At 45.2% G+C, this 25,658-nt stretch overlaps 1 protein-coding gene across 1 annotated transcript in view; it reads right to left on the bottom strand.

Moving 5' to 3' along the window:
• Positions 1–7,914, bottom strand: part of JAK3 (Janus kinase 3) — a 283,985-nt gene extending 276,071 nt beyond the window's left edge. The window contains exon 1 of the mRNA XM_044285317.1: positions 7,701–7,914. The gene's annotated coding sequence lies outside the window, so the exon portion shown is untranslated. The remainder of the gene's footprint in view (positions 1–7,700) is intronic.
• Between the last annotated feature and the right edge of the window lie 17,744 nt (positions 7,915–25,658).

Below are 25,658 nucleotides of genomic sequence, written 5' to 3'. Positions count from 1 at the left end.
ATGAAAATCAGCCATCATTTAGTACATGATAACCACTTTCTAACAAAACTAGAACCAGCCCTGCACTGCACATGGATCCTGAGATCTCCCCATTCATTGCTCTGCTAGATTTATATCAAACTGGCAGCTCAAGGGGAGTGTCTTTTCTGCTGCAGCTAAGGAGGTGTGTCTCATCTCTCCCTATCACAGCTCAGGAGGCTGTTCTAGGATGACACTGAGCATGTGCGGCCTTCTCAGTGAGCAGGTCACAGAATTAGGAAAACAAACAACAGGTGGCGCAGCACAGACACATTTTATTGAATAAATCAGTGGCTATGCTAAGTTTTTAATGACACGCAATTACAAAAGTATTCATATCCAGGTGCTAGTTTGAAAACTGTAGAATATTTTTCATGGGACAACCCCTTTAACCACCTCCGGACCGCCTAACGCGCCGATGCGTCCGGAAGGTGGTTGCTTTTCTCCTCCTGGACGCATCGGCGCGTCATCTCGCGAGACGCGAGATTTCCTGTGAACGCGCGCACACAGGCGCGCGCGCTCACAGGAACGGAAGGTAAGCGAGTGGATCTCCAGCCTGCCAGCGGCGATCGCTCGCTGGCAGGCTGGAGATCCGAATTTTTTAACCCCTAACAGGTATATTAGACGCTGTTTTCATAACAGCGTCTAATATACCTCCTACCTGGTCCTCTGGTGGTCCCTTTTGTTAGGATCGACCACCAGAGGACTCAGGTAGGTCAGTACAGTCCCACCAAACACCACACTACACTACACCCCCCCCCCCCCCCCCCCCGGTCACTTATTAACCCCTTATAAACCCCTGATCACCCCATATAAACTCCCTGATCACCCCCCTGTCATTGATCACCGCCCTGTCATTGATCACCCCCCTGTCAGGCTCCGTTCAGACGTCCGCATGATTTTTACGGATCCGATCCATGTATCCATGGATCCGTAAAAATCATGCGGACGTCTGAATGGAGCCTTACAGGGGGGTGATCAATGACAGGCGGGTGATCACCCATATACACTCCCTGATCACCCCCTGTCATTGATCACCGCCCTGTCAGGCTCCATTCAGACGTCCGCATGATTTTTACGGATCCGATCCATGTATCCATGGATCCGTAAAAATCATGCGGACGTCTGAATGGAGCCTTACAGGGGGGTGATCACCCATATACACTCCCTGATCACCCCCTGTCATTGATCACCCCCCTGTCAGGCTCCATTCAGACGTCCGCATGATTTTTACGGATCCGATCCATGGATCCATGGATCCGTAAAAATCATGCGGACGTCTGAATGGAGCCTTACAGGGGGGGTGATCAGTGACAGGGGGGTGATCACCCTGATTACCCTGATCACCCCCTGTCATTGATAACCCCCCTGTAAGGCTCCATTCAGACGTCCGCATGCGTTCTGTGGATCCGATCCATGTATCCATGGATCCGTAAAAAATCATGCGGATGTCTGAATGGAGCCTTACAGGGGGGGTGATCAGTGACAGGGGGGTGATCACCCTGATTACCCTGATCACCCCCTGTCATTGATAACCCCCCTGTAAGGCTCCATTCAGACGTCCGCATGCGTTCTGTGGATCCGATCCATGTATCCATGGATCCGTAAAAAATCATGCGGATGTCTGAATGGAACCTTACAGGGGGGGTGATCATTGACAGGGGGGTGATGACCCTGATCACCCCCTGTCATTGATAACCCCCCTGTAAGGCTCCATTCAGACGTCCGCATGCGTTCTGTGGATCCGATCCATGTATCCATGGATCCGTAAAAAATCATGCGGATGTCTGAATGGAGCCTTACAGGGGGGTGATCAGTGACAGGGGGGTGATCACCCTGATTACCCTGATCACCCCCTGTCATTGATAACCCCCCTGTAAGGCTCCATTCAGACGTCCGCATGCGTTTTGTGGATCCGATCCATGTATCCATGGATCCGTAAAAAATCATGCGGATGTCTGAATGGAGCCTTACAGGGGGGGTGATCAGTGACGGGGGGGTGATCAGTGACAGGGGGGTGATCACCCTGATTACCCTGATCACCCCCTGTCATTGATAACCCCCCTGTAAGGCTCCATTCAGACGTCTGCATGCGTTCTGTGGATCCGATCCATGTATCCATGGATCCGTAAAAAATCATGCGGATGTCTGAATGGAGCCTTACAGGGGGGGTGATCAGTGACAGGGGGGTGATCACCCTGATTACCCTGATCACCCCCTGTCATTGATAACCCCCCTGTAAGGCTCCATTCAGACGTCCGCATGCGTTCTGTGGATCCGATCCATGTATCCATGGATCCGTAAAAAATCATGCGGATGTCTGAATGGAGCCTTACAGGGGGGTGATCAGTGACAGGGGGGTGATCACCCTGATTACCCTGATCACCCCCTGTCATTGATAACCCCCCTGTAAGGCTCCATTCAGACGTCCGCATGCGTTTTGTGGATCCGATCCATGTATCCATGGATCCGTAAAAAATCATGCGGATGTCTGAATGGAGCCTTACAGGGGGGGTGATCAGTGACAGGGGGGTGATCACCCTGATTACCCTGATCACCCCCTGTCATTGATAACCCCCCTGTAAGGCTCCATTCAGACGTCCGCATGCGTTCTGTGGATCCGATCCATGTATCCATGGATCCGTAAAAATCATGCGGACGTCTGAATGGAGCCTTACAGGGGGGGTGATCAGTGACAGGGGGGTGATTACCCTGATCACCCCCTGTCATTGATAACCCCCCTGTAAGGCTCCATTCAGACGTCCGCATGCGTTTTGTGGATCCGATCCATGTATCCATGGATCCGTAAAAAAATCATGCGGATGTCTGAATGGAGCCTTACAGGGGGGGGTGATCAATGACAGGGGGTGATCAGGGAGTCTATATGGGTGATCACCCCCCTGTCATTGATCACCCCCCTGTCATTGATCACTCCCCCCCTGGTAAGGCTCCATTCAGCCATTTTTTTTGGCACAAGTTAGCGGAAATTTTTTGTTTGTTTTTGTTTTCGTTTTTTCTTACTAAGTCTCATATTCCACTAACTTGTGTCAAAAAATAAAATCTCACATGGACGCACCATACCCCTCACGGAATCCAAATGCGTAAACATTTTTAGACATTTATATTCCAGACTTCTCACGCTTTAGGGCCCCTAAAAAGCCAGGGCAGTATATATACCCCACATGTGACCCCATTTCGGAAAGAAGACACCCCAAGGTATTCCGTGAGGGGCATATTGAGTCCATGAAAGATTGAAATTTTTGTCCTAAGTTAGCGGAAAGTGAGACTTTGTGAGAAAAAAAACAAAAAAAATCAATATCCGCTAACTTATGCAAAAAAAAAAAAAATTCTAGGAACTCGCCAGGCCCCTCATTGAATACCTCGGGGTGTCTTCTTTCCAAAGTGGGGTCACATGTGGGGTATTTATACTGCCCTGGCTTTTTAGGGGCCCGAAAGTGTGAGAAGAAGTCTGGGATCCAAATGTCTAAAAATGCCCTCCTAAAAGGAATTTTGGCCCCTTTGCGCATCTAGGCTGCAAAAAAGTGTCACACATCTGGTATCGCCGTACTCAGGAGAAGTTGGGGAATGTGTTTTGGGGTGTCATTTTACATATACCCATGCTGGGTGAGAAAAGTATCTTGGTCAAATGCCAACTTTGTATAAAAAAAATGGGAAAAGTTGTCTTTTGCCAAGATATTTCTCTCACCCAGCATGGGTATATGTAAAATGACCCCCCAAAACACATTCCCCAACTTCTCCTGAGTACGGCGATACCAGATGTGTGACACTTTTTTGCAGCCAAGGTGGGCAAAGGGGCACCTTTCAGATTTCGCAGGCCATTTTTTACACATTTTGATTTCAAGGTACTTCTTACACATTTGGGCCCCTAAATTGCCAGGGCAGTATAACTACGCCACAAGTGACCCCATTTTGGAAAGAAGACACCCCAAGGTATTCCGTGGGGGGCACGGCGAGTTCCTAGAATTTTTTATTTTTTGTCACAATTTAGCGGAAAATGATGATTTTTCTTTTTTTTTTCTTTTTTCCTTACAAAGTCTCATATTCCACTAACTTGCGACAAAAAATAAAAAATTCTAGGAACTCGCAGTGCCCCTCACGGAATACCTTGGGGTGTCTTCTTTCCAAAATGGGGTCACTTGTGGCGTAGTTATACTGCCCTGGCAATTTAGGGGCCCAAATATGTGAGAAGAACTTTGCAATCAAAATGTGTAAAAAATGCCCTGCAAAATCCGAAAGGTGCACTTTGGAATATGTGCCCCTTTGCCCACCTTGGCAGCAAAAAAGTGTGACACATCTGGTATCGCCGTACTCAGGAGAAGTTGGGCAATGTGTTTTGGGGTGTCATTTTACATATACCCATGCTGGGTGAGAAAAATATCTTGGTCAAATGCCAACTTTGTATAAAAAAATTGGAAAAGTTGTCTTTTGCCAAGATATTTCTCTCACCCAGCATGGGTATATGTAAAATGACAGCCCAAAACACATTCCCCAACTTCTCCTGAGTACGGCGATACCAGATGTGTGACACTTTTTTGATGCCAAGGTGGGCAAAGGGGCACATATTCCAAAGTGCACCTTTCGGATTTCACCGGTCATTTTTTACAGATTTTGATTGCAAAGTACTTCTCACACATTTGGGCCCCTAAATTGCCAGGGCAGTATAACTACGCCACAAGTGACCCCATTTTGGAAAGAAGACACCCCATGGTATTCCGTGAGGGGCATGGCGAGTTCCTAGAATTTTTTATTTTTTGTCGCAAGTTAGTGGAATATGAGACTTTGTAAGGAAAAAAGAGAAAAAAAAAAAAATCATCATTTTCCGCTAACTTGTGACAAAAAATAAAAAATTCTAGGAACTCGCAGTGCCCCTCACGGAATACCTTAGGGTGTCTTCTTTCCAAAATGGGGTCACTTGTGGCGTAGTTATACTGCCCTGGCAATTTAGGGGCCCAAATGTGTGAGAAGAACTTTGCAATCAAAATGTGTAAAAAATGCCCTGCAAAATCCGAAAGGTGCACTTTGGAATATGTGCCCCTTTGCCCACCTTGGCAGCAAAAAAGTGTGACACATCTGCTATCGCCGTACTCAGGAGAAGTTGGGCAATGTGTTTTGGGGTGTCATTTTACATATACCCATGCTGGGTGAGAAAAATATCTTGGTCAAATGCCAACTTTGTATAAAAAAATGGGAAAAGTTGTCTTTTGCCAAGATATTTCTCTCACCCAGCATGGGTATATGTAAAATGACACCCCAAAACACATTCCCCAACTTCTCCTGAGTACGGCGATACCACATGTGTGACACTTTTTTGCTGCCAAGGTGGGCAAAGGGGCGCATATTCCAAAGTGCACCTTTCAGATTTCAACGGTCATTTCTTACACATTTTGATTGCAAAGTTCTTCTCACACATTTGGGCCCCTAAATTGCCAGGGCAGTATAACTACGCCACAAGTGACCCCATTTTGGAAAGAAGACACCCCAAGGTATTCTGTGAGGGGCATGGTGAGTTCCTAGAATTTTTTATTTTTTGTCGCAAGTTAGTGGAATATGAGACTTTGTAAGAAAAAAAAAAAAAAAAAAAAATCATCATCATTTTCCGCTAACTTGTGACAAAAAATAAAAAGTTCTATGAACTCACTATGCCCATCAGCGAATACCTTAGGGTGTCTACTTTCCGAAATGGGGTCATTTGTGGGGTTTTTCTACTGTTTGGGCATTGTAGAACCTCAGGAAACATGACAGGTGCTCAGAAAATCAGAGCCGTTTCAAAAAGCGGAAATTCACATTTTTGTACCATAGTTTGTAAATGCTATAACTTTTACCCAAACCATTTTTTTTTTGCCCAAACATTTTTTTTTTATCAAAGACATGTAGAACTATAAATTTAGCGAAAAATTTATATATGGATGTCGTTTTTTTTGCAAAATTTCACAGCTGAAAGTGAAAAATGTCATTTTTTTGCAAAAAAATCGTTACATTTTGATTAATAACAAAAAAAGTAAAAATGTCAGCAGCAATAAAATACCACCAAATGAAAGCTCCATTAGTGAGAAGAAAAGGAGGTAAAATTCATTTGGGTGGTAAGTTGCATGACCGAGCGATAAACGGTGAAAGTAGTGTAGTGCCGAAGTGTAAAAAGTGGCCTGGTCATGAAGGGGGTTTCACCTAGCGGGGCTGAAGTGGTTAAAGGGGTTACCCCATGATTAATGTAAAAATGAAAATCAAATATCATATAGTACTTGACAATCTCTTGCTAACAAACCTAGAACCAGCCCTGTACCTGACATGGATCCAGAGATCTCCCCATTCATTGTTCCAGTTGTTTTACTATATTTACTCCAAGCTGGCAGTATAGAGGGCATGCACTTTCTCAGGGGACATGTCCTTTCTACTGCAGGTGGTGAGAGTAGAAGGATGGAACTCAGCATGTATTTCCATCTCAGCGAGCAGGACAGAGAAATTAGAAAAAAAGCAAACAGGAGGCTATACTAACTCTGTGGCTATTCAAATTTTTTAATTACATTTAATTACAAAATTATTCAGATCCAGGTGCTGGTTTGAAAAATGTAGAATATTTTTCATGGCACACCCCTTTAAGACTGCAGAAATTTCCAGGCCAATTACTGAGAACAAGTGTTCATAAGATCGCCAATTCCTGATAACTGGCCTATATAATTGTACTGACAATCAGCCGATAAACGAGCAATCACTTGGTTGTCGACTGATTTGCATATTTTATCAAATGAAAGATGTACAGTGATTGTCAGTACATTTCCCATTAGGAATGTCCGGCAGATAATCTATAGAACTGGAATGAGGAACTGTGGTAGCAGTAATTTCTCCCCCATTGACTTTGCATTTGCCTGTGTAATAGACCAAACGAGAGGCGGTCAAATTTTTTTATTTTTTTTTGCAGCCACTTGAAACTGAGCAATGTAAAAATGTGGCCAGATTGGATACTTCTTTTCTCAGCATCAGGGTGGACTATCAGGTCATTCAACTACAAAAGCCAATAGAATGAAGAGCTTTTTAGCTGCAACAGAACTTCTTTATAGCTGAAGCAAACACTGCACATATGATTTCTTCTCAAAATATCTGTCTGTGAGCATCAAGACAACCATTTGCTATTTTAGGTAACCCTGAACATAAATGTCCCATCTCACAGTCATGTTGGGCTTATGCCTGCTCTGTTATTCTGTACTATATTTAAAAAAAAATAAAAAGAATATCCGTAGCATACATGCCTGGGCCGACCAAAGCAAATTCAAAAGAACCTTTTCCTCCACTGCAATAATATCATACAAGCACTCTAATTCTTGTCTAGACACCCAGACCTTTGGCCAATTTTTCTTAATAGCCTGTAGTACATTTAATACAAAGAAATGTGGGAATGTGAAATCCCCAGACACGCCAGCTAGAATAAATAAACAGGCAAATCCGAAACAAATTATGCAACCAAATTTATCATATGATGACTAACGGCTACTACATATTAATATGATCATATACGAAACATGATAAATTAATTATTAAAAATCTTAGGATTATAACTTTTTCCTCAGAGAACTAGGAAAAATAACCATTTACTATCAAGTTATTTTACTAAAAGTACACCCCATTGTGTCACTGTACTGTACCATGTCAGTAATGTGCATTATTACCTTAAACAGGCTCCTGTATTCTGCTTCCGAGAACAAAGGATCAGTAGTTCCAATTCCTCACTATGTCTGAAGAATATGCCTGGTCTTCAATGTGTTACATACAAATTGTGAGTTCATTGATTGTGTGGTGTGGTGGTCTATGCATTTATGTGCTTTCTGTCAAATATGAATGCTTAGTTCTCCTGTCTTGGCCTTCACCGGGGTCTTAAATGCATCTGCTGATCTGATATATGTATAATGTGTTTTTAAAAGGCAGATTCACAGGTTTCCTGTGAAGGCATCTACCTCACCACACAAAGCTTCCTGTTGAAACCATCAAATTTGCAAACTGAGCCAGTATACACAGGACTGCAAAAGACTTGATTATAGAGATGAGCAAATTTCTTAAATTCATTTCATGTACGATTCATCAAAAACATTTAAAAAAAACGTCCAAAATTTATGTCCAAATCAATTCCACAAAAATCTAATGTGAGCCAATTGGCCTGAAAATTTGCATATGACACTCTGAGTTCCCCTTGGACTCATACTTTTGTTTCCTCTTGTGTTTCTTTTTTTTTTCACATTTTGCTCTTTCTCTACCCCCCAACCACAACATTTAAGCCCTTTATCACAATGACAGCAATAGCAAATTGTGTCAGAGTAAGGCCTCATGCACACAACCTTTTTTCGGGTCCGCATCCGAGCCGCAGTTTTTGCGGCTCGGGTTCGGACCCATTCACTTCAATGGGGCCGCAAGAGATGCGGACAGCACTCCGTGTGCTGTCCGCATCCGTCGCTCCGTTCCAAGGCCCCGCAAAAAAAATATAGCAAGTCCTATTCTTGTCAGTTTTGCGGACAAGAATTGGCATTTTTACAATGCCGCAAAAATGCAGCCAAAAACGGAACGATCGTGTGCATGAGGCCTAACACTGATCTATACAGTGTTAATAAACAATATGTTTAAAAACACATTGCACCATTGTATGTATTATGCTTTTTCATATTAGAGAGCTTTCAAAAATTGTCCTTTATCAGGGGCAGATGGTTTGTTGGGATCAAGTATCCAATAATTATGCCTCAACAGGGCCAGGTCTCTGCCCCTGTTTATGCACACACATGTTAATGTCATAAGAAAGAGTGGCTTTTTCTGTACAATGTTCCAAAAATTATGGCTTAACAGGGCAGAATGCCTGCTCGTATTAATACATGCACAAGTGTTAATTGTCAAAAGAAAGAGTGGCCTATTCTGAAAGAGCCTAGACAAATTCTCCCTTTTATTTAGGAGCAGCAGCACAGCGTGGATGTGGAAAGAGTACGGTAATAGTGGCATGCGGTGGCAATAGTAGCTGCAGCAGTGGCAGCACAGCATAGAACATACAAGGCAGTAGATGTGTGTGTCGCTATTTAGGGGTAGTGGTAGAAGTGGTAGCTGTGTGGAAGTAATGAAAGCGGCAGTAGGGATAATGGAAGTGGCAGTAGGGGGATTAGCAGCAGGGAATAGCCATACGGTACAGGACATAAAGGTAGGCAGGCCAACAGCAGCAGTGGTATGATGGCAGAAGCAATAGCAGCAGCCATATAGTATGGAACATTACAATAGGCAGGCAGACAGCGGCAGTTGCATAACGGGTGAGCATCAGCAAGGGCAGATCTATTCATTGGCCACAGCCGGAGGTGTGTAAAAATCCTCATGGCTCTAAGTCTCGTTCATTTTGACAAAGTGATTTTTGTACACTGGCAGAGGTCAACTTAGTCCATTGGGTGACAGGGTGACACTTTCCATGCTAAAGACCCTCTCTGAGATGACACTGGAGGCTGGACAAGACAGAAGAGAGAGAGCATAATGGGCTAGCTTGGGCCACTGTTCAATCTGGTTGCCTGCAAATCTATGGGGTCAGGGAACACTGTATATGCCAAGGAAAGGCAAGCATTCAGGCAGGACTAATTGTTGGTGTTGAAGTGGTACATTTCGGTTTGCTGATTTAGGTCAGCCTGGCACAGCACATGACAAAAAATTGCTCCATCATGTCGATGATGCTGAACTGGCTGCTGCTGTGGCTTCTGCTGCTTGTGGTAGTAGAGACAGTGGGAGGTGGGTGACTCTGTGTGGGGCAGAGAGGGGCCTCCTGGTCAGACACGTGGGCAGCAGTTGTCTGCTTATAGAAAGCTGCAGCACGCTGCATACATGGTGTTTCCTGGTAATAAAGTAATTTGGCCTCCCTTTCTGCAACAGGAAAATATTCCCTCATTTTGCTTTCATAGAAAGGGTGTAAGAGCACGGCTATCCAGTAATCATAAAACTGCTTGATGGTAGGGATATGGCTGTCTTTACCTAAGCAAGAAAGCATACAGCTTGGATTTCTGGCCTGTGTGCCATTGGACCCAGTTATTTTCCGCTCCGCACCCCACTGAGATGACTGGTCATCATGGCCAGTGTCATCATTATCATTATCATCAGCCTCTAGCTCTTCCTTCACCACCAACTTCCTGCAGTGGTAGCTCCCCATTCTCCTCCTCCATGGGACTTTCTCCATGTAGGTTCCCAACAGCTACAGGGATCAAAATGTGTAATTCTTTCTTCTTCCACCATCCCTTGTTGTATCAATGTGAGTGTCTACTCTAAGATTAATATCATAGGGGTGACATTGCTGATACCGCAGTTGTCCCTACTGACAAATCTGGTGGCCTCTTCGATGGGCCAGAGTACCTGACAGGCATCTCTGATGAGCTGCCAATGCCTGACCTTGCAACAACACATGCTCCCTACTGATGTGGTCTGGTACATGACAAAATCATTCACAGCTTTAAGCTGCTCATACAGGTGCTCTAGCAAATGCTAGGTGGAATTTCAGCGTGTTAGAACATTGCTGTTCAAGCGGTACAATAGCAAACCATTCCGTTGCTGCAAGTCCAGGAGGGAGTTCCCTTTCAGATATGAAAGGCTGAAATGGACAGTCTCCTGGACATGGCCAGTATCCTCTGTAAGCGAATCAACTTTTTCAAAACAAGTTGCACAACTAAATTGATCATGTGCGCCATGCAAAGGAGCATGTATTATATCCTTAAATGCAGTGTGGACACAATGCACTGACCACCTTGCACATTTGGAGTTGGCAAGCAGACAGCCAGTGGGATCAGCTCTAAGGCTAGGTCTACACAACGACATTTGTCGCGCGACATTTTGTTGCACCAATGTCACGCGACAATTTTTATAATAGCAGTCTATGGTGTCGCACTGCAACATGCAACATGCTGTGACTGCGATGCAACAGTCGCAGAAAATCCATTCGAGATGGATTTTTCTGAGACTGTTGCGTCGCAGTCGCAGCATGTCGCATGTTGCAGTGAGACACTATAGACTGCCATTATAAAAAATTGTCGAGTGACATTGGTGCAACATAATGTTGCGCGACAAATGTTGCAGTGTAGTTGTGCCCTATCTGTCGTCGTGTGGACCTAGTCTAACACCACATGGCATTGCTTCACTTTATATATGATAGGAGGGAGGGGGAATGGGAGCTACGTTCTGTCTTCTGTTGTTCTGGAATGGAGGATGTCCATGGAGGATATGGAGGCAGATAAGCACCTGGTAGGGAACCAGACCGACACAAATGTGGGGGGGTCAATAGGACATGCAAAACATTGACCCATTGGGCCGTGAAACACATGTACTGTTCCTGCCTGTAACAGCTGCTCTAGGTGTCCACAGTGGTGTGCACCTTTCCCCACAGCAAGAATTGCAAGTGCACATGCGTCTGGGGTTGTTCTTAAGTAAATTTGTCATGACGCCAGTTGCATTAAAGCAACAAGGGACAGAGTCCCCTTAAGTAGATGGTGTTGGGGGTACCCAGGTGTAGATATGCCAGTGGTGTAAGGGTAGCCTATAATGCCCCTGTTGATGTAGCTATACTCGTGTCACAGTACTCCTACCTGGATATCCTGGACCCCAGGTGTTGACATCCGAAGCAAAGCAAATAGGGTGAATAATTGAGGGGTTTGTAGAATAAATTTAGTCCAGACCTTGTGCTGAAGTTGAAACAGCGAGCCGGTCTAAAACAAATGCGGTCACCGGGAGCAGGCAGTTCCGAGCTGCTCCGTCTATCCATCTGAACTCCTCTCCTCTTCCTCTCTTGTGGGCACCCACGTGACGTCTATCGACACGTCATCAACCTCACCTTCACCACTACTAACATTTGAGATCTCGGAGTAGGCAGCAATAGCGGGGATCTCCCTCCTTGGGCTGATCTGGGTACTGTTGTCAGACCGCTCAGTGGCGGACATTGCTACCTCCTCTTCCTCATCCGATGTCAAGAATGGCTGCACATCGGTAAGGTCTGGGAATGGATGGGAAAATAATTCCTCTGACTAGTGTGAAGGGGCTATGGTGGTGGAGTCTTTGGGGGTGCACACAGAGAGTAAGGAGGGTGCAGAAACAGAGGATGAGGAGGGTGCAGAAGCGGAAGGGTGAGTGAGCCACTCAACCAACTCTGGAGCGTCCTTTGAAGTAATGGCACGCGCCTTCTCCATCTTCCCACTTAGGCTCCGGCCTGGTACACCTGCTCGACCCTTACCACCCCAGCGGAACAGCCTGCCTCTTTCTCTGCCTGTCATTTTCAAAATGACCCTGTGCCTAAGTCCCTAGAGAAGAGCAGTATTTGTGGAAACAGGTATATTGCAGGCCTCAATGAATATTTGGTGGAAACAGGTATATCTAACCCCTTAATCAGTCTTTTGTGGAAACAGGTATAACACACCCCTCAATCTGTTTTTTGGGGGGGCAGCTAGTATGTCACACCCCTTGCAATTAGTTGTTCTAATAGCGCTTGTCCCTCTATATAGCTGCGGTATCGCAGCAGAACGGCACACATGCGCTGCACAGTTCAAATGCACTATATAGAAAGTATATTATAGATATATCACACGTCTGCCTCAATCAGTTTTTTTGGGGGTTTACAGGTATATCACACCCATTGCAATTAGTTGTTCTGATACTGTTTGAACCTCTGTATAGCTGCGATATCGCAGCAGAACCGCACACAACTGCTGCACAGTTCAAATGCACTATATAGAAATTATATTATAGGTATAACACACCCCTGCCTCAATCAGTTTTTTGGGGGGGCAACTGGTATATTACACCCATTGCAATTAGCTGTTCCAATAGCGTTTGTCCCTCTATATAGATGGGGTATAGCAGCAGAACCGCACACAACTGCTGCACAGTTCCAATGCACTATATAGAAAGTATATTATAGGTATATCACACTCCTGCCTCAATCAGTTTTTTTGGGGGGCAACTGGTATATCACACCCATTGCAATTAACTGTTCCAATAGCGTTTGTCCCTCTATATAGCTGCGGTATCGCAGCAGAACCGCACACAACTGCTGCACAGTACAAATGCACTATAATATACTTTCTATGTTAGAAAGTATATTATAAGTATATCACACCCCTCTGTATATCACACCTAAAGATAGCACACCTATACCAGTCCTTAAAAATACTTTTGTGGCCCTATTAGCCAGCGTTTAGTGTCCCTAACAGCCTGTCTGTCACGGCTTGGTGGTTGTTTGCCGTGACACTTTCGCTGCGCATGCTGGTTGCCGGTGGCAACGTGTTGTTGTATTGCCTGCGTGTACACTTCCCCTTTGAGGCAGTCTTCCTTCCTTTCTGGTGTGAACAGGGTTAAGGTGTTAGCAAGGTGGAGCTGGTTGTGGTCTCAGGTCTCTTGTTATTCTGTTGCTGTGAGACTGAGATCATTGTTATGTCTGCCTTTGAATGAGAAGGAGCTTGCTCCTTTCTTGGAGGAAATCTGAGGGCCATCCTAGTTCTACATCGATGTCAACTGCAATCTCATCCCTTTGTCTCCTCCTTGTCCTTTCCCTACCTTATCTGTCGTTATGTTTAGTGTGGGTTTGATTTGGAGATTTATTGTTATGTCTAGTTGTAGTTACATGTGTGGTCTGTTGTTTGTTGTTGTCCTACATGTATGCTAGACATTTCCTTGTTTGTCTGTACCTCCAGAAGGGGGTCCTTGGGGTTTCCCAGAGGGGGAACCAAATGTCAGTGCGCAGCTCTCCCGGGGGCCACCATGCATCCTGTCCGCATGGGGGTCCAGGCAGGTACTGTTGTGCTGGATTCCTGTAGGAGTTGTTTGTGTTGTGTCCTGTTAGGTGTTCAGGTTCCAGTACTGTTTCATGGGGTCCAGCCGTCATTGTTACAGCAGCAGGTAAGTGCTTTTTGTTCTTGGCTCTTACCTGCCGATCCAGTAGCTGCGCACTGTCTGCCATTCCCAGTTGCTAGGCCTGTTTGAGACTCCAGTTCATTCGTGTCGTGTATGAACCAGTCGTCTCCTTGCCCAGACATTACTACCAGGGATCATCAGGGTTAGTTAGGGCCTCAGGTTCCGGAGTATGAGCCCCCCTACCATCGAGGCCGGCTCATACAGTTAGGAGGTCAGGGATAGGATGAGGGTGGCGATAGGAGGTGATCGGCTCCCTTATCCTGGCTTCCAGGCCTAGTGGCTTTCCCTAATTTCAGAAAAAATAGGTGGTAGGACAGCACCACTTACTTGGGTCAACTCAAAGGGTTTTGCGGCGGTGCTCGTGGCGTCAGGTCTCGGCCTCAGAGACCCCCAAAATACCATGTAAAGATGAAGAAGGTCACGGCACTCTAAAAGCTTCCTTGTTCAATGTTCTTTATTGCACCAAAATGACAGCAGCAACGTTTCGACAATATAGTCTTTATCAAGCTACATAAAAGTTTACAAGTGACTCACATTACATTTTATAAGGGTACATATCCATACCAATTAATTAGTGGGTGTGCTCCAAGCAACAAACCCTCCCCCTCACAGGTACAGGCAATCATATAATCCGATGTCCATAATCAATTCCCATTAACAACCACAGTGTATAATAATATAAGGCATACCAAGTGTTCATACGAAGGCTCCCATTCTGTCATGAGTCCGTGGTGTTCGGCGTCTTCCGCATGTAACTGCGGCTGCGCGAGTATCCAGACGAGATTCACATGCATCACATGCCCGACTGAGTGGTCACATGATCGGTAACGTCCCTATTGGTCTCCTGGCAGGTGACGCAACTAAGCGTCCGGTCACTGTCATGGTAACCATAGGTCCTGCAGAAATAATGTATTGTACTGTGTGGACCTCTTTGATTGATGCTAATTCGGATGCGTATATCAAAATATTCGGACGCCGATCACCACGGGTACAATGTCAGACTGGTAATATCAATTAATCAAAAATATAATTTCATTCAACAGCGACGAAGGAACCATTTCCTGCAGGGTGTCTTAAAAAACACACAATCTTATCAACACTACGGTTCAGTTCCTTACTGTGTATACGTATAGCGGAAATGTGTAACACCACATAATAAACTTTAAAGGGACCCTTTCATAAAGACTAGGGACTGCTCCAAGAATGCAACCCTGTCAACCATATATTTTCAAGAGGGTTAATTCCAAGTGGCATATTGGGTGGAATCCCGTGTGTTTCACGGTATTGGGTAGTCAACCTCATACTCCCCACCAGTGAATACCTGGGGGATGTATCGGTATGACATACCTCGGGAGTGATAAAGAATCAACTTGGACTGGGAATACTAGGGCCACAACCATCGCCGCCCTCAATCAAAGAGAGACCACAGATGTAAGCCCTTGCCTAGTCTGGGCCCAACTACTGAGTAGAAGACCCCTACCACGCTTATCCCCATTGTCTCCTGTGAATATAAAATAGTCTTATTATACTTTGTATGAACAACACCCCATGCCCTTGAACCTCAATATAATCCGCATATATACAGCACCTCCCCAGGTAAATGATCAGGGATTGGCAAATCCGCCCATTATATATGCAGTCCATATCCGCAACCTATATCCAGTCTATGGAATCCAAACCTGACATACAAATAGTATGATAATATAATTATCCTGCTAGCCGGTTCCTAGGTCACTGTTTCCAAAACACCTTGATCCATCCTTCGCCCAAATCTCACATGGCAGCCTTATCTGTTAGTGATAAACAAAGAGAGAGAAAAAGAAGATTTATTAATAATCTCGATACAATATCGGGTACTTCCACTTAAAAAAAATAAAAAAAATAAAAAATAATTTCACATCCCATTTGGCGGCTTAAAAGAGGGAACCCACTTTGAACTCCCGATTGAGCCCCTTTGGCTCAATAGTGTCCAGTTCAAAGATCCATCTGAGTTCCAGTCGTTTCAATAGTCGTTCCCGATCACCACCTCTCTGTGGTAAGGGAACGCCATCGATAACCCTGAACCTCAATTGCGCAACATTGTGTCTACATCTGTAAAAATGTTCTGGGACCGGGAGTTCACCTTCCAAATTTTCAGACGGATTCTCCATCTTTGTAAACAATTTCCGGATGGAGTACCTGTGCTGGTTAATCCTCAGTTTGCAGGCCTGAGTGGTCTCACCCACATAGATGAGACCACACGGGCACTGCAATGTATAGATTACATAATCAGAGGAACACGTGTAAAAACCCTTTATCTCATATTTCTTTCCAGTTTGAGGGTGGAAAAAAGTTTGCACATTATTATCCAGTACATTATTGCAGTTGCAGCAATTGAGGCAGGGATAGCAACCCTTTCTGGAGATGCACGACTTGTCAGGCCTCTGCAGAAAAGAGTGTACTAACTGATCCCCCAGATTTTTGGACCTCCTATAGGACATGAGTGGTGGTGACTGAAACTCCACAATGCCTGGAAAAGAGCGTGTTAGGATCTGCCAATTACGTCTCAGCATTCCCGCTATTTGTTTGCTTAGAACTGAATATGTGGACACAAAAGGCAACCTCCTATTCTCAGTCTTTGTTCTGGTCGTAGTTAACAGATGTGTCCGTGTCTGCTGCCTGACTTTGTCAAGATGTCTTTTGACCAACTTTCTTGGGTATTGCCTGGCTATAAATTTAGAGCTCATTACCCGCAGTCTATTATCTACAATGTCTTCATCTGAAATAATACGTCTCACCCTCAGAAGTTGGCTATATGGTAGAGAACTCAACATATTTTTAGGGTGGGCACTGTCAAAACGCAACATATTATTTCGGTCTGTTGGTTTTACAAAGATGTCTGTTTGAAGACCCCTCTCAGTCACATATATTAATGTGTCTAGAAATTGTAAAGAGTGTGTCGAGTCCACTCTAGTAAACTTTAATTGTGTATGGACGTTGTTAAGGTAGTCATGAAACTCCTGTAAATCCGCGTCCGTCCCTGTCCATATGAGGAAGATGTCGTCTATATACCTCATCCACCCGGCCACAAATTGGAAAAGGGTGGATGGGTATATAGACGACTCCTCCACATATGTCATATAGATGTTGGCATATGTCGGGGCCATATTAGACCCCATGGCGGTCCCACGATTTTGGATGTAGAACCTTTCTTCAAAACTGAAATAGTTACATGTCAATAAAATCTCCAACAATGAACTAACAAATTCACATAGTTCCGCAGGATAGTCAGTGTGTCGCAAAGCCCACTGTACAGCCTCTTGGCCCCTTTCATGTTCGATGCAAGTGTATAGACTGGTGACATCAAAGGACACCAGTCTATCACCCGCACCGAATGTCAGTTGTTGGACTTTATTGAGAAATTCAGTCGTGTCCCTTACATATGATTTCGCACCTGCAGCAGAGGTCCTCAACAATTTGTCGATGAACACAGCTGCAGGGGCAAAAACCGAATCAATTCCCGCCACTATGGGACGTCCAGGCGGGTTAAACAGGTCTTTATGTATCTTTGGCAAGACATATAGGGTGGGTGTAACTGGATGTTTCTGTATCAAATAGCTGTGGAGTTTTGCATTAATGATGTTATTGGCATAAGCATTATCTACCATTTTCATTATTCTGAATTTCGGATCCCCATCAACTTGTCTATAGACTTCTGTGTCTTGTAGCTGTTTCTCTATTTCAGCAACATACTTAGTGGTATTCATCACTACTATTGCCCCTCCCTTGTCGGCTGCTTTGATCGTAAGCTCTTTGCACCGACTAAGGGAGGTCAATGCAGATCTTTCCTCATTGGTCAGGTTGGAACTCACCCCATCATTAATTTGTTGTCTCATTCTGGTGATGTCCGACCTGACCAAAGACATAAAGGTGTCTATTGCTTTATGATACACAGGGGGTTGAAAATCACTCTTAACATGTAACCCCAAGTCAGTCAAGGTTAGGATACTGTGTTCAATATCACCAGAAACCTCTGGAGGGAATCCATCCCTAGGTTTCTGAGTCTGACCATCGAAAAAAACTCTCAACTTAATTCGTCTAAAGAAATGTAACATATCAATCTCGTTTTGGAACCAATCAACCGTAGATGTAGGGCAAAAAGAAAGTCCCTTATTCAATACCCTTAATTCCACATCAGTGAGATCATAAGAGGAAATATTTACCACCAATTGAGTCCCATTCATTGTGTCTTCTTCTGTGCACCTCTCTTCCCCTGTTGTAATACAGGAGTTTCGGTTCCCACAGGTGGTTTGGCTGACCACGTTAAGCGGGCATTCCTGGATTCTTTTCCTATAGTTGTGGTGTTTGCATCCACCCCTCCGTCTTCTCCTGTGTCTCTTGGTAGTCCCAATGTCACAACCAGACAGCTGCTTTGTCTTGTTTCCTGTACACCGTCCGTGACATTATAAGCCGCCAAAACCGTCTCAAGCATGGATCCGGTTTCACTTTTGGCTGAACACTTCCAGGGTCTTTCATTGGAGGTAGCTGATCTCCGTAAGACTTTTTCTCAGCTTCAAGTGACCGGTTCAGCTTGCGTTCATAGAGTTTGTTCTGAGCCTAAGATCTCGCTCCCGGAAACGTTCTCCGGGGGTAGTGAGTAGGGATGAGCGAACTCGAACTGTATAGTTCGGGTTCGTACCGAATTTTGGGGTGTCCGTGACACGGACCCGAACCCGGACATTTTCGTAAAAGTCCGGGTTCGGGTTCGGTGTTCGTCGCTTTCTTGGCGCTTTTGTGACGCTTTCTTGGCGCTTTTTGAAAGGCTGCAAAGCAGCCAATCAACAAGCGTCATACTACTTGCCCCAAGAGGCCATCACAGCCATGCCTACTATTGGCATGGCTGTGATTGGCCAGAGCACCATGTGACCCAGCCTCTATTTAAGCTGGAGTCACATAGCGCCGCCCGTCACTCTGCTCTGATTAGCGTAGGGAGAGGTTGCGGCTGCGACAGTAGGGCGAGATTAGGCAGATTAACTCCTCCAAAGGACTTGATTAACTGATCGATCTGCAGCTGTGGATCATTGAGCTGCTGATCCTCAATTGCTCACTGTTTTTAGGCTGCACAGACCGTTTGTCAGTCTCATTTTTCTGGGGTGATCGGCGGCCATTTTGTGTCTTGTGGTGCGCCAGCACAAGCTGCGACCAAGTGCATTTAACCCTCAATGGTGTGGTTGTTTTTTGGCTAAAGCCTACATCAGGGTGAAGCTGTCACACCAAGTGCATTTAACCAGCAATAGTCTGTTCATTTTTTGGCCATATACAAAATCAGGGGCAAGCTGCGCCTGTCACCAAGTGCATTTAACCCTCAATGGTGTGGTTGTTTTTTGGCTAAAGCCTACATCAGGGTGAAGCTGTCACACCAAGTGCATTTAACCAGCAATAGTCTGTTCATTTTTTGGCCATATACAAAATCAGGGGCAAGCTGCGCCTGTCACCAAGTGCATTTAACCCTCAATGGTGTGGTTGTTTTTTGGCTAAAGCCTACATCAGGGTGAAGCTGTCACACCAAGTGCATTTAACCAGCAATAGTCTGTTCATTTTTTGGCCATATCCCAGTCTAATTCTGTCACTAAATCCATACCGGTCACCCAGCGCCTAAATACTAGGCCTCAAATTTATATCCAGCTAAATCTGTCCCTAGTGCTGTAGCTGGGCGAGTTATTTAGTGTCCGTTCAAGCACATTTCTTGTTCTGGGTTGAAATACAATTCCCAATTTAGCAATTTCATAATTTAGTGGTTCCTGCTATATCAGAGCTCTTTGAAATCTATCCCAAAAAGGGTATATAATATTGAAGGTGCACATAGGGTCATTCAGAGTAACTTCACACACACCCGCTACTGTGTATTTCCAAGTCTAATTCTGTCACTAAATCCATACCGGTGACCCAGCGCCTAAATACTAGGCCTCAAATTTAATTCCCTCTAAATCTCTCGTTACCCACCGCTGTACTGTTGTTGCTGGGCAAGATATTTAGTGTCCGTCAAAGCACATTTTTTGTTCTGGGTTGAAGTACAATTCCCAATTTAGCAATTTCATAATTTAGTGGTTTCTGCTATATCAGAGCTATTTGAAATCTATCCCAAAAAGGGTATATAATATTGAAGGTGCACATAGGGTCATTCAGAATAACTTCACACACACCCGCTACTGTGTATTTCCAAGTCTAATTCTGTCACTAAACCCATACCTGTCACCCAGCGCCTAAATACTAGGCCTCAAATTTAAATCCCTCTAAATCTCTCGTTACCGTTGTCCTGTTGTAGCTGGGAAAGTTATTTAGTGCCCGTCAAAGCACATTTTTTGTTCTGGGTTGAAGTACAATTCCCAATTTAGCAATTTCATAATTTAGTGGTTCCTGCTATATCAGAGCTATTTGAAATCTATCCCAAAAAGGGTATATAATATTGAAGGTGCACATAGGGTCATTCAGAATAACTTCACACACACCCGCTACTGTGTATTTCCAAGTCTAATTCTGTCACTAAATCCATACCGGTGACCCAGCGCCTAAATACTAGGCCTCAAATTTAATTCCCTCTAAATCTCTCGTTACCCACCGCTGTACTGTTGTTGCTGGGCAAGATATTTAGTGTCCGTCAAAGCACATTTTTTGTTCTGGGTTGAAGTACAATTCCCAATTTAGCAATTTCATAATTTAGTGGTTTCTGCTATATCAGAGCTATTTGAAATCTATCCCTAAAAGGGTATATAATATTGAAGGTGCACATAGGGTCATTCAGAATAACTTCACACACACCCGCTACTGTGTATTTCCAAGTCTAATTCTGTCACTAAATCCATACCGGTGACCCAGCGCCTAAATACTAGGCCTCAAATTTAAATCCCTCTAAATCTCTCGTTACCCACCGCTGTACTGTTGTTGCTGGGCAAGATATTTAGTGTCCGTCAAAGCACATTTTTTGTTCTGGGTTGAAGTACAATTCCCAATTTAGCAATTTCATAATTTAGTGGTTTCTGCTATATCAGAGCTATTTGAAATCTATCCCTAAAAGGGTATATAATATTGAAGGTGCACATAGGGTCATTCAGAATAACTTCACACACACGCTTCTGTGCATTTCCAAGTCTAATTCTGTCACTAAATCCATACCGGTGACCCAGCGCCTAAATACTAGGCCTCAAATTTAATTCCCTCTAAATCTCTCGTTACCCACCGGTGTACTGTTGTTGCTGGGCAAGATATTTAGTGTCCGTCAAAGCACATTTTTTGTTCTGGGTTGAAGTACAATTCGCAATTTAGCAATTTCATAATTTAGTGGTTTCTGCTATATCAGAGCTATTTGAAATCTATCCCTAAAAGGGTATATAATATTGAAGGTGCACATAGGGTCATTCAGAATAACTTCACACACACGCTTCTGTGCATTTCCAAGTCTAATTCTGTCACTAAATCCATACCGGTGACCCAGCGCCTAAATACTAGGCCTCAAATTTAATTCCCTCTAAATCTCTCGTTACCCACCGGTGTACTGTTGTTGCTGGGCAAGATATTTAGTGTCCGTCAAAGCACATTTTTTGTTCTGGGTTGAAGTACAATTCCCAATTTAGCAATTTCATAATTTAGTGGTTTCTGCTATATCAGAGCTATTTGAAATCTATCCCTAAAAGGGTATATAATATTGAAGGTGCACATAGGGTCATTCAGAATAACTTCACACACACGCTTCTGTGCATTTCCAAGTCTAATTCTGTCACTAAATCCATACCGGTGACCCAGCGCCTAAATACTAGGCCTCAAATTTAAATCCCTCTAAATCTCTCGTTACCCACCACTGTACTGTTGTTGCTGGGCAAGATATTTAGTGTCCGTCAAAGCACATTTTTTGTTCTGGGTTGAAGTACAATTCCCAATTTAGCAATTTCATAATTTAGTGGTTTCTGCTATATCAGAGCTATTTGAAATCTATCCCTAAAAGGGTATATAATATTGAAGGTGCACATAGGGTCATTCAGAATAACTTCACACACACGCTTCTGTGCATTTCCAAGTCTAATTCTGTCACTAAATCCATACCGGTGACCCAGCGCCTAAATACTAGGCCTCAAATTTAAATACCTCTAAATCTCTCGTTACCCACCGCTGTACTGTTGTTGCTGGGCAAGATATTTAGTGTCCGTCAAAGCACATTTTTTGTTCCGGGTTGAAGTACAATTCCCAATTTAGCAATTTCATAATTTAGTGGTTTCTGCTATATCAGAGCTATTTGAAATCTATCCCTAAAAGGGTATATAATATTGAAGGTGCACATAGGGTCATTCAGAATAACTTCACACACACGCTTCTGTGCATTTCCAAGTCTAATTCTGTCACTAAATCCATACCGGTGACCCAGCGCCTAAATACTAGGCCTCAAATTTAATTCCCTCTAAATCTCTCGTTACCCACCGGTGTACTGTTGTTGCTGGGCAAGATATTTAGTGTCCGTCAAAGCACATTTTTTGTTCTGGGTTGAAGTACAATTCCCAATTTAGCAATTTCATAATTTAGTGGTTTCTGCTATATCAGAGCTATTTGAAATCTATCCCTAAAAGGGTATATAATATTGAAGGTGCACATAGGGTCATTCAGAATAACTTCACACACACGCTTCTGTGCATTTCCAAGTCTAATTCTGTCACTAAATCCATACCGGTGACCCAGCGCCTAAATACTAGGCCTCAAATTTAATTCCCTCTAAATCTCTCGTTACCCACCGGTGTACTGTTGTTGCTGGGCAAGATATTTAGTGTCCGTTCAAGCACATTTTTTGTTCTGGGTTGAAGTACAATTCCCAATTTAGCAATTTCATAATTTAGTGGTTTCTGCTATATCAGAGCTATTTGAAATCTATCCCTAAAAGGGTATATAATATTGAAGGTGCACATAGGGTCATTCAGAATAACTTCACACACACGCTTCTGTGCATTTCCAAGTCTAATTCTGTCACTAAATCCATACCGGTCACCCAGCGCCTAAATACTAGGCCTCAAATTTATATCCCGCTGAATTTGAATACAATACATTGGGCCAAATAATATATTTGTTGTTGTGGTGAACCATAACAATGAGAAAAACATCTAGTAAGGGACGCGGACGTGGACATGGTCGTGGTGGTGTTAGTGGACCCTCTGGTGCTGGGAGAGGACGTGGCCGTTCTGCCACATCCACACGTCCTAGTGTACCAACTACCTCAGGTCCCAGTAGCCGCCAGAATTTACAGCGATATATGGTGGGGCCCAATGCCGTTCTAAGGATGGTAAGGCCTGAGCAGGTACAGGCATTAGTCAATTGGGTGGCCGACAGTGGATCCAGCACGTTCACATTATCTCCCACCCAGTCTTCTGCAGAAAGCGCACAGATGGCGCCTGAAAACCAACCCCATCAGTCTGTCACATCACCCCCATGCATACCAGGGAAACTGTCTCAGCCTCAAGTTATGCAGCAGTCTCTTATGCTGTTTGAAGACTCCGCTGGCAGGGTTTCCCAAGGGCATCCACCTAGCCCTTCCCCAGCGGTGAAAGACATAGAATGCACTGACGCACAACCACTTATGTTTCCTGATGATGAGGACATGGGAATACCACCTCAGCATGTCTCTGATGATGACGAAACACAGGTGCCAACTGCTGCGTCTTTCTGCAGTGTGCAGACTGAACAGGAGGTCAGGGATCAAGACTGGGTGGAAGACGATGCAGGGGACGATGAGGTCCTAGACCCCACATGGAATGAAGGTCGTGCCACTGACTTTCACAGTTCGGAGGAAGAGGCAGTGGTGAGACCGAGCCAACAGCGTAGCAAAAGAGGGAGCAGTGGGCAAAAGCAGAACACCCGCCGCCAAGAGACTCCGCCTGCTACTGACCGCCGCCATCTGGGACCGAGCACCCCAAAGGCAGCTTCAAGGAGTTCCCTGGCATGGCACTTCTTCAAACAATGTGCTGACGACAAGACCCGAGTGGTTTGCACGCTGTGCCATCAGAGCCTGAAGCGAGGCATTAACGTTCTGAACCTGAGCACAACCTGCATGACCAGGCACCTGCATGCAAAGCATGAACTGCAGTGGAGTAAACACCTTAAAACCAAGGAAGTCACTCAGGCTCCCCCTGCTACCTCTTCTGCTGCTGCCGCCTCGGCCTATTCTGCTGCTGCCGCCTCGGCCTCTTCCTCCGCCTCTGGAGGAACGTTGGCACCTGCCGCCCAGCAAACAGGGGATGTACCACCAACACCACCACCACCACCTCCGTCACCAAGCGTCTCAACCATGTCACACGCCAGCGTTCAGCTCTCCATCTCACAAACATTTGATAGAAAGCGTAAATTCCCACCTAGCCACCCTCGATCCCTGGCCCTGAATGCCAGCATTTCTAAACTACTGGCCTATGAAATGCTGTCATTTAGGCTGGTGGACACAGACAGCTTCAAACAGCTCATGTCGCTTGCTGTCCCACAGTATGTTGTTCCCAGCCGGCACTACTTCTCCAAGAGAGCCGTGCCTTCCCTGCACAACCAAGTATCCGATAAAATCAAGTGTGCACTGCGCAACGCCATCTGTAGCAAGGTCCACCTAACCACAGATACGTGGACCAGTAAGCACGGCCAGGGACGCTATATCTCCCTAACTGCACACTGGGTAAATGTAGTGGCAGCTGGGCCCCAGGCGGAGAGCTGTTTGGCGCACGTCCTGCCGCCGCCAAGGATCGCAGGGCAACATTCTTTGCCTCCTGTTGCCACCTCCTCCTTCTCGGCTTCCTCCTCCTCTTCTTCCACCTGCTCATCCAGTCAGCCACACACCTTCACCACCAACTTCAGCACAGCCCGGGGTAAACGTCAGCAGGCCATTCTGAAACTCATATGTTTGGGGGACAGGCCCCACACCGCACAGGAGTTGTGGCGGGGTATTGAACAACAGACCGACGAGTGGTTGCTGCCGGTGAGCCTCAAGCCCGGCCTGGTGGTGTGTGATAATGGGCGAAATCTCGTTGCAGCTCTGGGACTAGCCAATTTGACGCACATCCCTTGCTTGGCGCATGTGCTGAATTTGGTGGTGCAGAAGTTCATTCACAACTACCCCGACATGTCAGAGCTGCTGCATAAAGTGCGGGCCGTCTGTTCGCGCTTCCGGCGTTCACATCCTGCCGCTGCTCGCCTGTCTGCGCTACAGCGTAACTTCGGCCTTCCCGCTCACCGCCTCATATGCGACGTGCCCACCAGGTGGAACTCCACCTTGCACATGCTGGACAGACTGTGCGAGCAGCAGCAGGCCATAGTGGAGTTTCAGCTGCAGCACGCACGGGTCAGTCGCACTACAGAACAGCACCACTTCACCACCAATGACTGGGCCTCCATGCGAGACCTGTGTGCCCTGTTGCGCTGTTTCGAGTACTCCACCAACATGGCCAGTGGCGATGACACCGTTATCAGCGTTACAATACCACTTCTATGTCTCCTTGAGAAAACACTTAGGGCGATGATGGAACAGGAGGTGGCCCAGGAGGAGGAGGAGGAGGATGAGGAAGAGGGGTCATTTTTAGCACTTTCAGGCCAGTCTCTTCGAAGTGACTCAGAGGGAGGTTTTTTGCAACAGCAGAGGCCAGGTACAAATGTGGCCAGCCAGGGCCCACTACTGGAGGACGAGGAGGACGAGGATGAGGAGGAGGTGGAGGAGGATGAGGATGAAGCATGGTCACAGC

The sequence above is a fragment of the Bufo gargarizans genome, chromosome 1, assembly GCF_014858855.1.
Source record: "Bufo gargarizans isolate SCDJY-AF-19 chromosome 1, ASM1485885v1, whole genome shotgun sequence".
Lineage (NCBI taxonomy): Eukaryota > Metazoa > Chordata > Amphibia > Anura > Bufonidae > Bufo > Bufo gargarizans.
The sequence above is the reverse complement of the archived record's forward strand: the minus strand, read 5'-3'. Positions and strand labels throughout refer to the sequence as shown.